Below are 13,622 nucleotides of genomic sequence, written 5' to 3' on the forward strand. Positions count from 1 at the left end.
ATCCTTGGGCTCAGAGCAAGCAGCCTCCTTTCTAAGAGATAGATGTCTAGCTGAGAGTGGGCTTTGCAGAAGGCCGGGAAGCCAGGAAGGACCCACAGATCCTTTAATGTCTTCTCCCTGTCTGCACAACCCTAAAGCTATGGCCATTTCACCATCTCTTCCTTCTTCTCCTGCCTGCTTCAGGGTGAGAGTCAGCAGTCTCTTGAAATCAGACAGACCAGCAACAGGGTCAAATCCATGCTGGCAAATTGGAAGAAAGAATGGGTCCCCTGGACACAGCAGTTCTATTCCTGGGAATTTTCTTACAACAAAGTAGCCAGGGATGTGTGTTTCAGAAGCGTGTGTCTCGTTATTCTCCAGAGCTGGGAAAAGCTAGAAAGAAAGCCGTAGAACAAGGCCCTGGTTCAGCAAATTATGGTGAATCCACACAAGGAAAGGCTCCGCTACTATTAGAAATGGTGACAGGCAGGTAGTGGGTGTCTGTAACCACCTCATTCCAGAGGGAAAGCAAGAGGCAGCCTGGGCTACAGCAGTGAGATCCATCTCAAAACCTTATGGAGGAGTACAGCTCAGCGACAGAAGATGTCTTTAGCATGGTCCTGGGTTCCAGGCCAGTCAGCAAAAAAAATTTAATTATGATTGCAATTGGAGAAGGGTTTGTGATGTGTTATCAAGTGAGCGGAGCTGGTAACAAAATAGCATGCACAACAAATTATAGATTTGTGTGAAATATGATGCCTCGGGCTGGAGAGATGGCTCAGAGGTTAAGAGCACTGGCTGTTCTTCCAGAGGTCCTGAGTTCAATTCCCAGCAACCACTTGGGGGCTCCCAACCATCTGTAATGAGATCTGGTGCCCTCTTCTGACCTGCAGACAGAACACTGTATACATAATAAATAAATCTTTAAAAAAACTAAAATTATTTTAAAAAATGATGTTTCTACTCATATAATGGGATTGAATCTTGAAATGAACAAGGGTGTCAACGGAAAGAGTAGACTTGGAATAAAATCTCATTCTTGTAAACAGCACTTCGCTAGTATTAATTTCTCAGTTTTGATTACTGTGCTGTGGAAAACTGGCCCAACAGCAGACAGGAATTCACTGTTATTCTTGTGATCTAGAATTAGTCCAAGGTTTAAAACATGGTTTTAAAGTGAGAGCCCCATACCCTCCTGTCTCTTTGCCTACAAATGCTTTGGGATTACAGTCATTCTCCGCAATGCCTGGCTTTTTTTTTTTTTTTGACATTTATTTATTTAGTGTGTGTGTGTAGGTCAGAGGACAACTTGCAGGACTTGGTTCTCTTCTTCCATCATGGGGGTTCTGGGGATCAAACTCAGAGTATTAAGTGTGACAGCAAATGTCTTTATCCTATAGCCATCTTGCTGGCCCAATAAATGTTATTTTTAAATAGCTAAAATGAAGTGACGGAAGGGAAAGAAAGAGAATTGAGTGGTCAGCACCGTGGCTGTCTCTGCCACCTGTGCCCAGTGGGCTGGAGGTGGGCAGGCCAGAAACAGGACAGGCACGGTTGAGCAATACTCCTGACAAAGGCTCTGTGGTGTGAGGAAGAATCCAGGAGGAACCCTGCGGAAAGGCTGAATAAGGAGCAACCTGGAAGATTGTGCAGCCGCAGCTGGGCCAGGCCTGCCAGCGCTGAGCATGCCAAGCTCCAGGATGTTCTGGGAATGAAAGAGTAGGAAATCGAAAGCACTGACAGAACCAGATGGCTCGTCTCCCCTCTCCAGCTCAGGGATGCTCGTGGCCTCTGGGTCGTGGGGTCACTGTGCTCCACCCTGACTGCTGTCAGAGGCCAGAGAGCCTCACAGTTGTTGACAAATGAGGTCCTCACCACATAGCTTAGGACACAACAACAGTCCCGCTCTTCCAGGCACTTTCTGGGAAAAGCTTCCCTCAGAGAATGTTCTGGAACCCTTTTATGAGGGATCGGTCTCTTGCATTCAGACTTCCTTGTTGAGGCTATTGCACGGCACCACTCCTTACTCCCCCACCACCCCCACTACTTCCCTGACCCGACCCCGGTGCCTCTCAGCTGCAGCTTCAACAAGCAGAGGTAAAGCGTGGGGGGGGGAGCAAACAAATGTAATAGAACTGGAACACTGAGCCCATTCCTGCTGCAGGAAGCTCTTGGCTTTTGCATGGGCGAAAGCAATATCTAGAAATGGCTTCAGAGAGCAAACTAAGAGCAGAGTTATGGGGAGCCAAGCAGAGCAAGCTTCAAAGAAATAGAGGTTAGAGAGGAGATACACCTAGAGGCAAGGCCCAAATGACTTCAAGTGGGCATTAAGCAAGGTAGGGACAGGGGTGGATGAACTGCTCTCTCTCTCTCTCTCTCTCTCTCTCTCTCTCTCTCTCTCTCTCTCTCTCTCTCTCTCTCTCCACATGTGTTGCAAGTACAGCCTAAGGTGCCTCTTGTAGAAGCCTAAGTAGGAGGCTACATTGGGATGTGGTTAGACACCTGATGAAGGTGTCTTAAGTCAAGTCTGTGAGATCAAGGCATATGTAAAGCTGTCTCCTTCCTCATGGAGGAAAGTGAACCCCATACCGTCAGTCATTCACCCAGCTGTGTGACAGCTCCCAATGCCGCGGAGGTGCTGTGTCTTCATGAACACTTGAACACTGAGCTTCCATGAGAGCTCCGGCTGCGTGTGGGGCTACCTACCTGGGTCAAGAGAATGGGGAAGAGCCAGAGACCACACAGAGCTCTGACAATTCCATTCCCCCAGGGAAATGGAAATCCTTCGCCAATGAGTCTGTCACAGGAGACTGCTACAGTGTAGCAAGTGTGGGCTGTGGTGTCCCACAGAGGAGTGCTACTCAATGGACATCAGAGCCATCATTTCTTGGTCCACTAACATCTGTTAAGCAACAAGTAAAAGTCATGCTGTACCTAGGGTTAGATCACTCTGCCTGCCTGCAAGGGTCAGGTGAAGGCTGCTTTATTTTTCTTTTTTCTCTTTCTTTCTTCCTTTCCTTTCCTTTCCTTTCCTTTCCTTTCCTTTCCTTTCCTTTCCTTTCCTTTCTTTTCTTTTTCCAGGGTTTTTCTGTAGCTTTGGAGCCTGTCATGGAACTCGCTTTGTAGATCACGCTGGCCTCGAATTCACAGAGATCCACCGGGAAGGACACTTTCAAACAAGTTAAACATACTTGGGGTCAAAGCCGTCATACCCATTCTGTCTTTGATACAGAACTCTAAATTGGATGCCATGCTGAGATGGAGAACACCTTGGATAGTTCCTGCCCCAGGGAGATAACAGTTGGCCCCAGGATCTGAAGGTGGCACCCAGAGGTGGCTCAGCCATATGTCTACAACCACAAACTTGACAGGCTCTGCACCAAACCTCGAGGTAAAGATAATCCTGGCTCAGTGGGCCAGTCAGGGAAGTGGGCAGAATGGGGCGGCACTGGGTTTATAGGATGCTGGAGACAGGACCCGATGGCTGATTGGTCCTTTGCTGAGATTCACAGCTCCTGGGTGCTTCTCAAAACATCTGGGGGTGGTTCCCACAGCTATTTCTACAGGAGGTAGGTGCCACTTTTACAGTGGGGGAAACTAAGGGCAAACAACTTGCCTAAGGTGGCAGAGCCGAGGAAAGTGAGTGCCCAGGCAGGGCTTGAGTTCGGCTGGAAAGGCTTGAGTGTCCTGTCCTGCAGCGTGGGGGCTGACTCAGATGGCCTCAGTACCAGCCCTGTACCCGGCCAGTGAGAGCAGCAGACCCGGACAGAGCTCACACCGGCTGAGGATCACAGAGGGATCGGTTTGCTGTGAGCTATGACTGCAGTCTACAGAGTAGGAAAAGCAGAGGGGTCGAGCAAGGGGTCGGAGGGTGCAAGGAGAAGTCCTGGGCTCACACTGCACAACAGAGACAGAGGATGAAATGTCACCTACGCTAATCAGTGTTTCCATAGCGTTTGCTCAACCAGTGTACTAAATGGAAGCTGAAAGCCAGGAAAACGTTGGAACCACAGCGAGAAGGAAGACTGCCTATGGTGTTTGAGCAAGGTATAAAATCTAACCTTGTTCTCGTAAGTGCCTGCTCAACCGAATCCAGTGCAAGTTAATCCAAGGGTATCAGGCAGGTGAGATGAGCTGGCTCCTTCTTGGATATCTGAGGATGCTGAGAACTGGGATGGCTAGCAAGGACCCGGAGCTGTGTGTGCTGGGCCCAGAGCTCTGTGAGCTAAGCCAGGAGCCATGTGAGCTAGGCCAGGAATGGCTTTGGTGGTATTCCCTGCTGCAGCTAGTCCTGTGTGACTGAGGGAGCCAGCGGGGCTGATACCAAGTTAAGTGGCAATAAAGTGATTCTCACGGTGCTGAGGCAATGCTCAAGATAACAAGTGAGCAAGTCATTAATAACCAGGTTCTGAAGTAGCAGGGAGCACACAGTCTATCCAGCCTCTGGGAAGGAGTAGCAACCTGGGTCCAGGAATCTGGCCAGGGACATGGGCTCCAGAAATAGCAGTGTAGAAACCTAAGGGTTCCAGGGCAAAAGAAGGGAGCAGGGACAGTCACTTTAGTTCAGTGGGACGTGGGAAGGGAGATGCCAGACCAGCACACGAGATCACACGGACGAATGTCATGGCAGTCATGGGCAAATGTGCTCACCGGGGGCACCGAGAGGGTGCTGAGACCAGAGGGCACACAGCAGACACAGGGTCAGATGTGGGGTCCCTGTACCTCCACCTCCCTCCACACTTCTTCCAGTTGGCTTCTCTCCTACCCCAGCTTAATCTCATAGCCATAACCAAGACAGATACTCTGCATCCCTGGTGGGCATGAAGACCAGGGCAAACGGCAGGCCGACTCGAGCTGGCCCGTCCACAGCCCATACTGTGTGCGCTAGGGACCTGACTGCTGAAGTAGGTAGATTCTTCTGTAATATTCAGATGGGGTAGCTGTGCCGTAGGATGAAGGTCAGATGCCAGTGGAGTGCGGGATGGAGTACTCAGTGGGAACCCCACTTTTCTGTCCCCACCCCCTCATCTGCAGTTCTGTGCCATGGATGGCCTGGGTCATGGCCCTGCTATGCTTGTGCACACGGCACCAAGTTCAGCTCTCCTCTGTGAGCACTTGCCGCTGGTCCCTCGCCGCTCTGGAAGGGGACAGAAGGGTGACCGTTCTGGTTTACAGAATGAGACTTGTTAAGGGCTGTGTGGACAGAGCGGCAGCAATGGCTGGAACTCTCAGCGCTCCCATAGCCCTGGTCTCCCCTGAGTCACATGAGCATTTCTAGAACCTTCACGACCTTCCCAAGCATCAAAGCTGAGAGAGGTGCCACCTGCAGCCACATAGTCACTACCTCCCCACCTGCCCAGGGTTGGGAAGCAAAGTGCTAGTTTTGTGGAAACCAAAACCCACCCTATCTCATTCTTTCTTAACGGCCTTTGGGCTTAAACAGGAAGCCAGGGCCTTATCAGAGATGCAAGCACACCACCCTTGGGGGTGGGGAGGGGGGACGGGGGGGGGGGGGGGACGGACACGGGACGACTGTGTGAGCCTGCAGGGCCACGGCACGTGCCAGCACCACCCTCAGCCTCCTGGGGACAGAAATCTGTCCTGTTGGGGAAATATTCTACTTTTTCTCTACAATCTGGTGGGACCCAAGTCATGCTAGTGTAATGAGCAAGGTCCCCTTTGTCTGCCCAGACAGCGTGAGCAGAAAGGCTGAAGCTCATTTCGTGAATGCTCCTGTCTGGGCTTCCTGGTTTTCAAAGTGGCTTTTGTGTGCAACCTGTCATTTGGTTTTTACAGTGACCTTGAGAGACAGGTGTTATTACGGGGCGGAAATGTAAGCTCAGAGGAGCAATGAATTACTTGCCTGGGCCATGGAGCCTTAAGTGCAGGAGCCTGACCTTGTCCTATGCTCTTCAAACTAGGTCCCCCTCTAAGGAAGGCACCCCAAAGTGAGGCGGGAGACAGGAAAAGGGACCTTTCTCTTCCTTAGAGGAAGCAATGCTGCGGGCATGCCAGCCTGGTGCTCCAGACTCCCCAGGTGTGGTGGAAGATCAGAGAGGAAGAAGGAGGCTCCAGTGGGCATGCGGCTGCCCAAGTCACACTGCCACCCTGCGTCCTCACCTCCTAGGCAGCTAGTCTCTTCCTGCTCTCTCACTCTGTCCCCTGGCACCTTAGCTTAAGCCAGGCTGGAACCACTTCCCACTGTAACCCTGAGTGTGTACCACCACCCCCTGCCCCAACAAAGCCACAAAGCAACTTCCCTCGATGTCTTGGTCTCCGTCATGCCTGGCATCTCTGTCACACGGAGGATTATTATACACTCCCCAGAGACAGAAAGAGAGGCCTGTTATTAGGAGCTGACTTCCCACCTTCCAGAAGCCACCATTTCTCCTCTCTAAGAATAATTCAACAGACTCTTGCAGGCCGTCTCCCACACAGACTGCGGAGCGGATGTGGGTGGGATAGTCTCCAGGACAGAGGGCACATAGGGTAACTCCCTGGGGAAGGCCACCTGTATCTTAAAGAGCTGACATCTCAAAGAAGTGGAACCACTTTGACAATCCCACTCCCTACCTACCAGCGAGGGGGCAAACAGTAACGGGCAGGTCTCCCCAGTGATTGCTGTGGAACTCCTCCCTAAAAGTCCTTTCGGCTCCAGGAGGTGGGCACTGCCTCTGGGGACACAGGTGAAGCAAGGCCTTTCTAATTCTCCTCCTCCTCCTCGTCCTCCCCCTCCTTCTTTAGGTTTTTCAAGGCAGGGTTTCTCTGTGTAGCCCTGGCTGTCCTGGAACTCTGTCTGTAGACCAGGCTGGCCTCAGACTCAGACATCTGCCTCTGCCTCTTGCGTGCTTGCAGCTGGAGCTCTGGACAGGGACCGGTCCCCTGGGAGCCATCCTTACCCCTCATTAGCATCACACAGACTTTAGACAGGCCCTTGACTTTTGCCCAAGCCCACGTGTGCCTTTTCTGAAACGGGCCAGACAGAAGTTATTTTGGGCCCTCATGGTCTCCAATAGCTCTTCTTGCCTCTGCTTGTGGCACAAAAGCAGCCATAGGTATCAGTGAAGGAGATGTCGAGTCTAATGAGAACCTGTGGACACTGAAGTTTGACTTTCATGTGTCCCAAAATGAATCTCTACCCCTAGTACTGCAAATGAACCAAGGGCCTTGTCCTAGCCAGGAAGGGCTTGGGCCTGTCAGCTACACACCTGGCCCTACACACCTTTGATTTTCTTTTCAACCACTTAGAAATGTGAAAAATCAGAGCTGGAATCAGACGGCTTAACAGTTAAGAGCCCTGACTGTTCTTGCAGAGGATCAAGGTTCAGTTCCCAGCACCCATATGGTTGCTCAAAACTGTCTGTAACCAGGAGGTGGTGGCACACACCTTTAAACCCAGCACTCAGGAGGCAGAGGCAGGTAGATCCCTGTGAGTTCGAGACCAGCCTGGTCTACACAGTTAGTTCCAGGATGGCCAGGGCTACAGAGAGAAACCCTGTCTCAAAAAACCAAACCAAAACAAACTAAAACCAAAACAAACAAACAAAAAAACAACCTGTCTGTAACTTTATGTAATTAGGTCTAGTAATTGAGTTTCTTCTGGTCTCCATGGGCACCAGGCATACTTATGGTGAACATACATACATTCTGGCAAAATACTCATACACACAAAATAAATAAATCTGAGAAAAAAAAAGAAGTATGAACACTGTTCTTTCCCTGTGAAGTACAGGACCTCAGTAGTAACCTGGCCTCAGACTTCGGGGAGTAGTTTCTGGGTCCCCACCCTGCCACCACCTTCTCAGGATGCCAGAGGCCAGCTTCCTTTCGTAAGTGGAAAGTATGACAGCCCTGACTACAGGTATGAAGACGAGCTCCCCAGCCAGCAACCCCGAAACCGTTTCACTCTCTTTAGATAAGGACGTGGCCTCAGGTTGAAGCCAGAGCGTATTCATACTGATTTTGGTCTTTCATGTACTCCACTCATCCTTCCCACGCTCCCCTGAAAACCACGTGGTAGCAACATCTTCCTTCCAGAAGAGGAAAACTAGCCCCTGCCTGGGCGTCTCGGAACATCTGGCCTCCAAGACCCATATCCTTCTCATAATGTGGGCTTTTCTCAGTCCCAATGAAATCTCGGGCTGTTCCCTTTGTCACCCAATGCAATATTTCTTAGGCCCTTTTGCAATCTGGGGGCACACAGGTGAATGGGACAGATGAAGCCTCTACTGACTTGGAGAATACAAAAAACAAAACAACAACAAAAAAACCCACTCTCCTGACTTCAGCTGGTATGGAGAAAGTCAAATGTGATGATAGGAGTGGGTGGGGGAAGGGAGAGGAAGCCCTTGGGGTGATGTTGGAGCTGATCCTAAGAGGCTCCTCCCCAGGGAGAACTAGGAGGAGAGCACTAGGAAGACTGCGCGGCAGGTGCAGAGGCCCGGAGGCAGGACTGTTTACTAGGTGGGTGAGCTCCAGGAAGAAAGCCAGTCAGAGCAAGAGAAAATAGAAATGGGGTCAGGTAAACTGGCAGAAACCAGATGGTGTGGATCTCATTCTTCTGTAACAGGAAGTCCTTCAAAAGGACACGGAGGAGTGACAGGGTTTAATTTATCGTTTTCAAGATCACGTTGGATATTTGGGTATTTGGCAGGGCAAAGTATCAATACATTCAGTGGAAAAGATGCTGATGCTGATGACGATGCTGGTAGCGGTAGTGATGAAGGTGATGATAATGTGGTGGTTTGAATGAGGATGGTCCCCAGAGGCTCTAGATTTCATTGCTTGGTCACCAGGGAGGGGCACTATTTGAAAGAATTCGGAGGTGTGGCCTTGTTGGAAAAAGTGTGTCACTGGTGGTGGGCTTTGAGGTTTTCAAAGTCCAAGCCAGGCCCAGTGTCGCTCTCCCTTCCCAGCACCTGAGCATCTGGATGTAGAACTCCCAGCTACTTTCTCCAGCACCATGTCTGCTTGAGTACCTCTGTGTCTCCGGCCACGATGATAATGAACTAAACCTCTGAAACTGTAAGCCAACCCCAGTTAAGTGCTTTCTTTTGTAAGAGTTGCCGTGGTCACGGTGTCTGTGTCTCTTCACAGCAATAGGACGCTGACTAGGACATGAGACAACAGACATAGGTGCCCAGCCGAATGGTAGACGGACCCACTGGGTCTAATCCCGACTTGTGAATTTCTACTCTGTTTGAAACATGGCCTGGACTTAGAGAAGTGCCTGTCCACCTAGCACTCACTGCTTAGGCAGCCTAGGTGCCCGTGTTGTCTGTGCTCCAGGCCCAGCTCCTCTCCCAGTCCCTTTCAACTTGCCTGCCTCAGCATCTGTGTGACTGGGATGGAGGCCGATAGAACACTAACGGCTGCTCTGGAGCTGGTGGGAGTCCAAAACTATATACATCCTATCTTTTTTTTTAAAGATTTATTTATTTATTATGTATACAACATTTTGCCTCCATGTAAGCCCACACGCCAGAGGAGGGCGCCAGATCTCATGACAGATGGTTGTGAGCCACCATGTGGTTGCTGGGAATTGAACTCAGGACCTCTGGAAGAGCAGCCAGTGCTCTTAACCACTGAGCCATCTCTCCAGCCCCTATACATCCTATCTTATTTATTCCCTTTAACCCTTAGGACAGAGATCTGCTCTCCATATTACGGTTAGGAAGTGGTGCCTCAAAGAGTGTCTCTCTAGAATGTGAGAGTGAGCGAGAGTCAGTCCTGTCCCCAGACCTGTTCTCACCTCCATCAGTGATCTGGCATCTGCAGGCCATTTTCACCTTCCCATACATATCAAACTACGTTTTGTTCTCTTACAGTACAAACCACTTTGTGCTAATGATGGCCCCTGTCTTTAGGTCAGACCTTTTTCAAACTAGGCCTTGATTTTTTGCAATTCCCATTTTTCACTTTCTCCCTTCCCCTTACTGGGACCAAACTCTATCTACCAAGGACTAGTGACTGAGGGTTCATGGTGTGCCCAGGAGGATGCTGTAACTGGATAAAAAGCTCAAGGTTGGGCTGGAGAGATGGCTCAGCGGTTAAGAGCATTGCCTGCTCTTCCAAAGGTCCTGAGTTCAATTCCCAGCAACCACATGGTGGCTCACAATCATCTGTAATGAGGTCTGGTGCCCTCTTTCTGGCCTGCAGAGGTACATGCAGACAAAATATTGTATACATAATAAGTTCAAGGCCACCAGGCGGTGGTGGCTCACGCCTGTAATCCCAGCACTTGGGAGGCAGACGTAGGTGAATCTCTGTGAGTTCGAAGCCAGCCTTGTCTTTAAGAGCTAGTTCCAGGACAGGCTCCAGAGCTACGCGAGAAACCCTATCTCAGGAAAAACAAACAAACAAACAAAAAACCAAAAACCTCAAGGTTACACCACCAGGGCTGGCACAGGTAAGCACATAGGAACCCATAGTAACCTTATCTTGCCTATCACTAAGTTAGGCGGGGAACCACGTGTTCTTCAACAGGCGAGTGGCAAAGCAGATTTGGGTACTCTTTTAGTTAGGATTTAGTTAGGAGAGACACAATGACCTCAGCAATTCTTAAAAGAAAAACGTTTAATTGGGGTGGCTCATTTACAGTTTCAGAGGTTGGGTCCATTATCATCATGACAGGGAGCATGGCAGCGTGCAGGCAGACATGGTGCTGGCTACAACTTGATCACAAGGCAACAGGAAGTCAACTGAGACACTAGATGGTACCCTGAGCATAGGAAAACTCAAGCCTACTCCCACAGTGACACACTTTCTCCAACAAGGTCCTATAAAGCCGCAGCTCCTAACAGTGCTACTCCCTGTGAGACTGTGGGGGCCAATTACATTCAAATTACTACAAGTACTGAGAGATCAGGAATAAAAAGAAGTGAGCTATTGATGACTGGTTAGCTATGCAAGGGACTGCCTTGAAAGACAAGCATTCCCAGAATCACACAAAACATTTCGTTTAAAAGATTTGTTTTTAGCTGGGTGGTGGTGGCACACGCCTTTACTTACTGCACTTGAGAGCCAGAGGCAGATGCAGTCAGATCTCTGTGAGTTCGAGGCCAGCCTGGTCTACAGAGTGAGTTCCAGGACAGCTAGGGCTGTTAGATAGAGAAACCCTGTCTTGAAAAACAAACACACCCAAAAAAATAAATAAAAATAAAAGAAAAAAAAACACACCCAAAACAACATTTGTTTTTATTTATTTATTTATTAGTGTGTGTGTGTGTGTGTGTGTGTGAGCATGCCAATGCCCATAGAGTCCTGAAGAGGGCATCAGATCCCAAGAAGTTATAGATGATTCTGTGCCACCTGTTTTGGGTGCTGGGATCTAAACCTAGGTCCTCTGGAAAAACAATTCCTCCAGCCCCTTTGAAACGTTTTAAAACAAAACTTCAGCACTGGAGGCACAGTAGGGAATGGAAGGTCACAGTGTGTTGATAAAAGGGCAATATGGGAAATCCTTGGAATGTGTAACATTCAGAACTTGATTCTAGTGATGGATATTCACATTTACATTGTATAGAATTAGACACACACACAGGTCCACTTATCTGTCTGAGTGGGAGTAGTGGCTACATCTGCATCAGAGCTGATATCTTGCCTCTGGTATCATATTGTATTCCCACAGACTGTTATCTTTGGAGACACAGGGCAAAGTGCGTGAGTGAGCTTTCTAAATAGGTTCTTTTTTCTTTTCTTCCTCTGTACACCTTGGTATTGGGGAATCAAACCCCAAGACCAGTGCATGCTAGGTAAGTGCTCTAGTTAATACTGAGCTAGATTCTAGCTTTCTACATATTTATTGGTTTTCTGAGGAGCCCCCCCCCCCCATGTACCACAGACTGGCCGGAACTCATAGAGATTTACTTGTCTTTGCCTCCTGAGTGCTGAGGTTAAAGGCATGTGCCACCACATCCAACCATTTTTTTTTTGTAAGTATGAGAATAACTGTCTTAAAAAAAAAAAAGGTTTTTGAGACAGAGTCTCATGTAAGCTAGGCCTTGACTTCTGGTCTCCCAAGTGCTAGGGCTGTAGGTATGTGCCACCTGCCGAATTTGGGCAGTGCTGTGGATTGAACCTGTGGCTTTGTGCATCTTAGGCAAGCATTCTAGCAACTGAGCTACATGTCCACATTCACAGAAAAATTTTTAATTGAAAAAAAAAGTTTGGTTCAGTGGTTGGTTTGTGTAAGGCCCTAAATTCTGTCCCTGATGCTGTTTTTTTTTTTTTTTTTTTTTTTTGTTTTGTTTTGTTTTGATTTTCAAGACAGGGTTTCTCCATAACTTTTGGTTCCTGTCCTGGAACTAGCTCTTCTAGACCAGGCTGGCCTCGAACTCACCGAGATCCGCCTGCCTCTGCCTCCTGAGTGCTGGGATTAAAGGTGTGTGCCACCATCGCCCGACCCTGATGCTGTTTTAAAAAATAAAAATAAATGTTTTTCTGTGAGATTGAGAAGCCTGTCCTGGGTGTGCGGTCTCTAAAGTATCCCCGATTCTTCTTCCTGTTTTTGAGGAATCTGGCAGACTGTCCGAGTTTCCTCAGGGAAGGAACTGCTAACTGACTAGCAAAGGACCATAAATCCACTCCTCTTCCTCATCTTCCATCCGGTCACCTCAAAGTTGGTATTTCGGTTTTCTAGAGAACTGGAAGGGAGAGCTGAAAGAGGAGAGAGCATGCGGGGCAGGGGCCCGAGTCTCTCCGCTCCGTGCCCTTACCCCCTAGTTCTTTCTCTCCACAATGGTCCCCGAGAGTCACATCCTGCGCTGTCCTATCCGTGCTTCCTGTTCCCACAGCTGTTCCCTCTGTCTCCTCACCTATGGCCCCACAGGAACTGTTTTCTAAAACCACCTGCCGGGACAGCGCTGACCCGGGAAAGCCTAGTGACACTAGGGAAGCCTAGTGGCAGAGGATGCTCCTGCAGGCCTGTCCTGGGAGTCCAGCCAGCGTCACCTGCTCCCCCGTCCGCAGCAGTGGCAGCCAGGCGCTGACAGACTGAGAATAAAAACTCTGACCTTTTTCGGGCCCCCCATCTACCGTACAATCTCATCTTTTGCTCGGCTTCTCTGAAATTGCCCACGTCCCAGCTCTGCCCAGTGGCAGGTTTGGAAGCTTCTGCTGGCTGAAGGGAGCGGTCTCTGTCCCAGGCTAGGCTCCCTGGCGGGGATACGGAAGAGAAACTACTTCTCTTCCTTCCCTTCCCAGGACTCTCATGAGGAGGGGGCACCAGGGACTTGAGTTTCCCATCTCAGTCCAGAAACTATTTCATTACAGAAGCGTGTAATTTGCCTGGGGAAATGGAGGAAGTCTGAGAAGGAAAGCATCCCCGTGCCCTATAGTCTGCCTTTCTTGTTAGGGTTCAGAACCCAGTATCTCAAGAGGAGGGTCCCAGAGGCCTTGGTTGAGGAACTCTGCTTCTGTTTCTCATCCTTCATCTGCCACTGGGGCAAGCTCCGGACCCCGGACTTCCTTCCCTCCCTCAAGATGGGCCAGAGAGGCTGAGGTCCTTTCCCCAAAGGCAGCCCTAACTTGTCAAGGTCAAAGACCCCTACTTCAGCTGAGTCCACTCCACACTTTACAGAGAGTCCTTGCTGGGTCCTTCTTGGTTGTCATTACGTCCACCATTTTTCTACATGTCTGTCCCT

The sequence above is a fragment of the Chionomys nivalis genome, chromosome 5 (genome assembly GCF_950005125.1).
Source record: "Chionomys nivalis chromosome 5, mChiNiv1.1, whole genome shotgun sequence".
NCBI lineage: Eukaryota > Metazoa > Chordata > Mammalia > Rodentia > Cricetidae > Chionomys > Chionomys nivalis.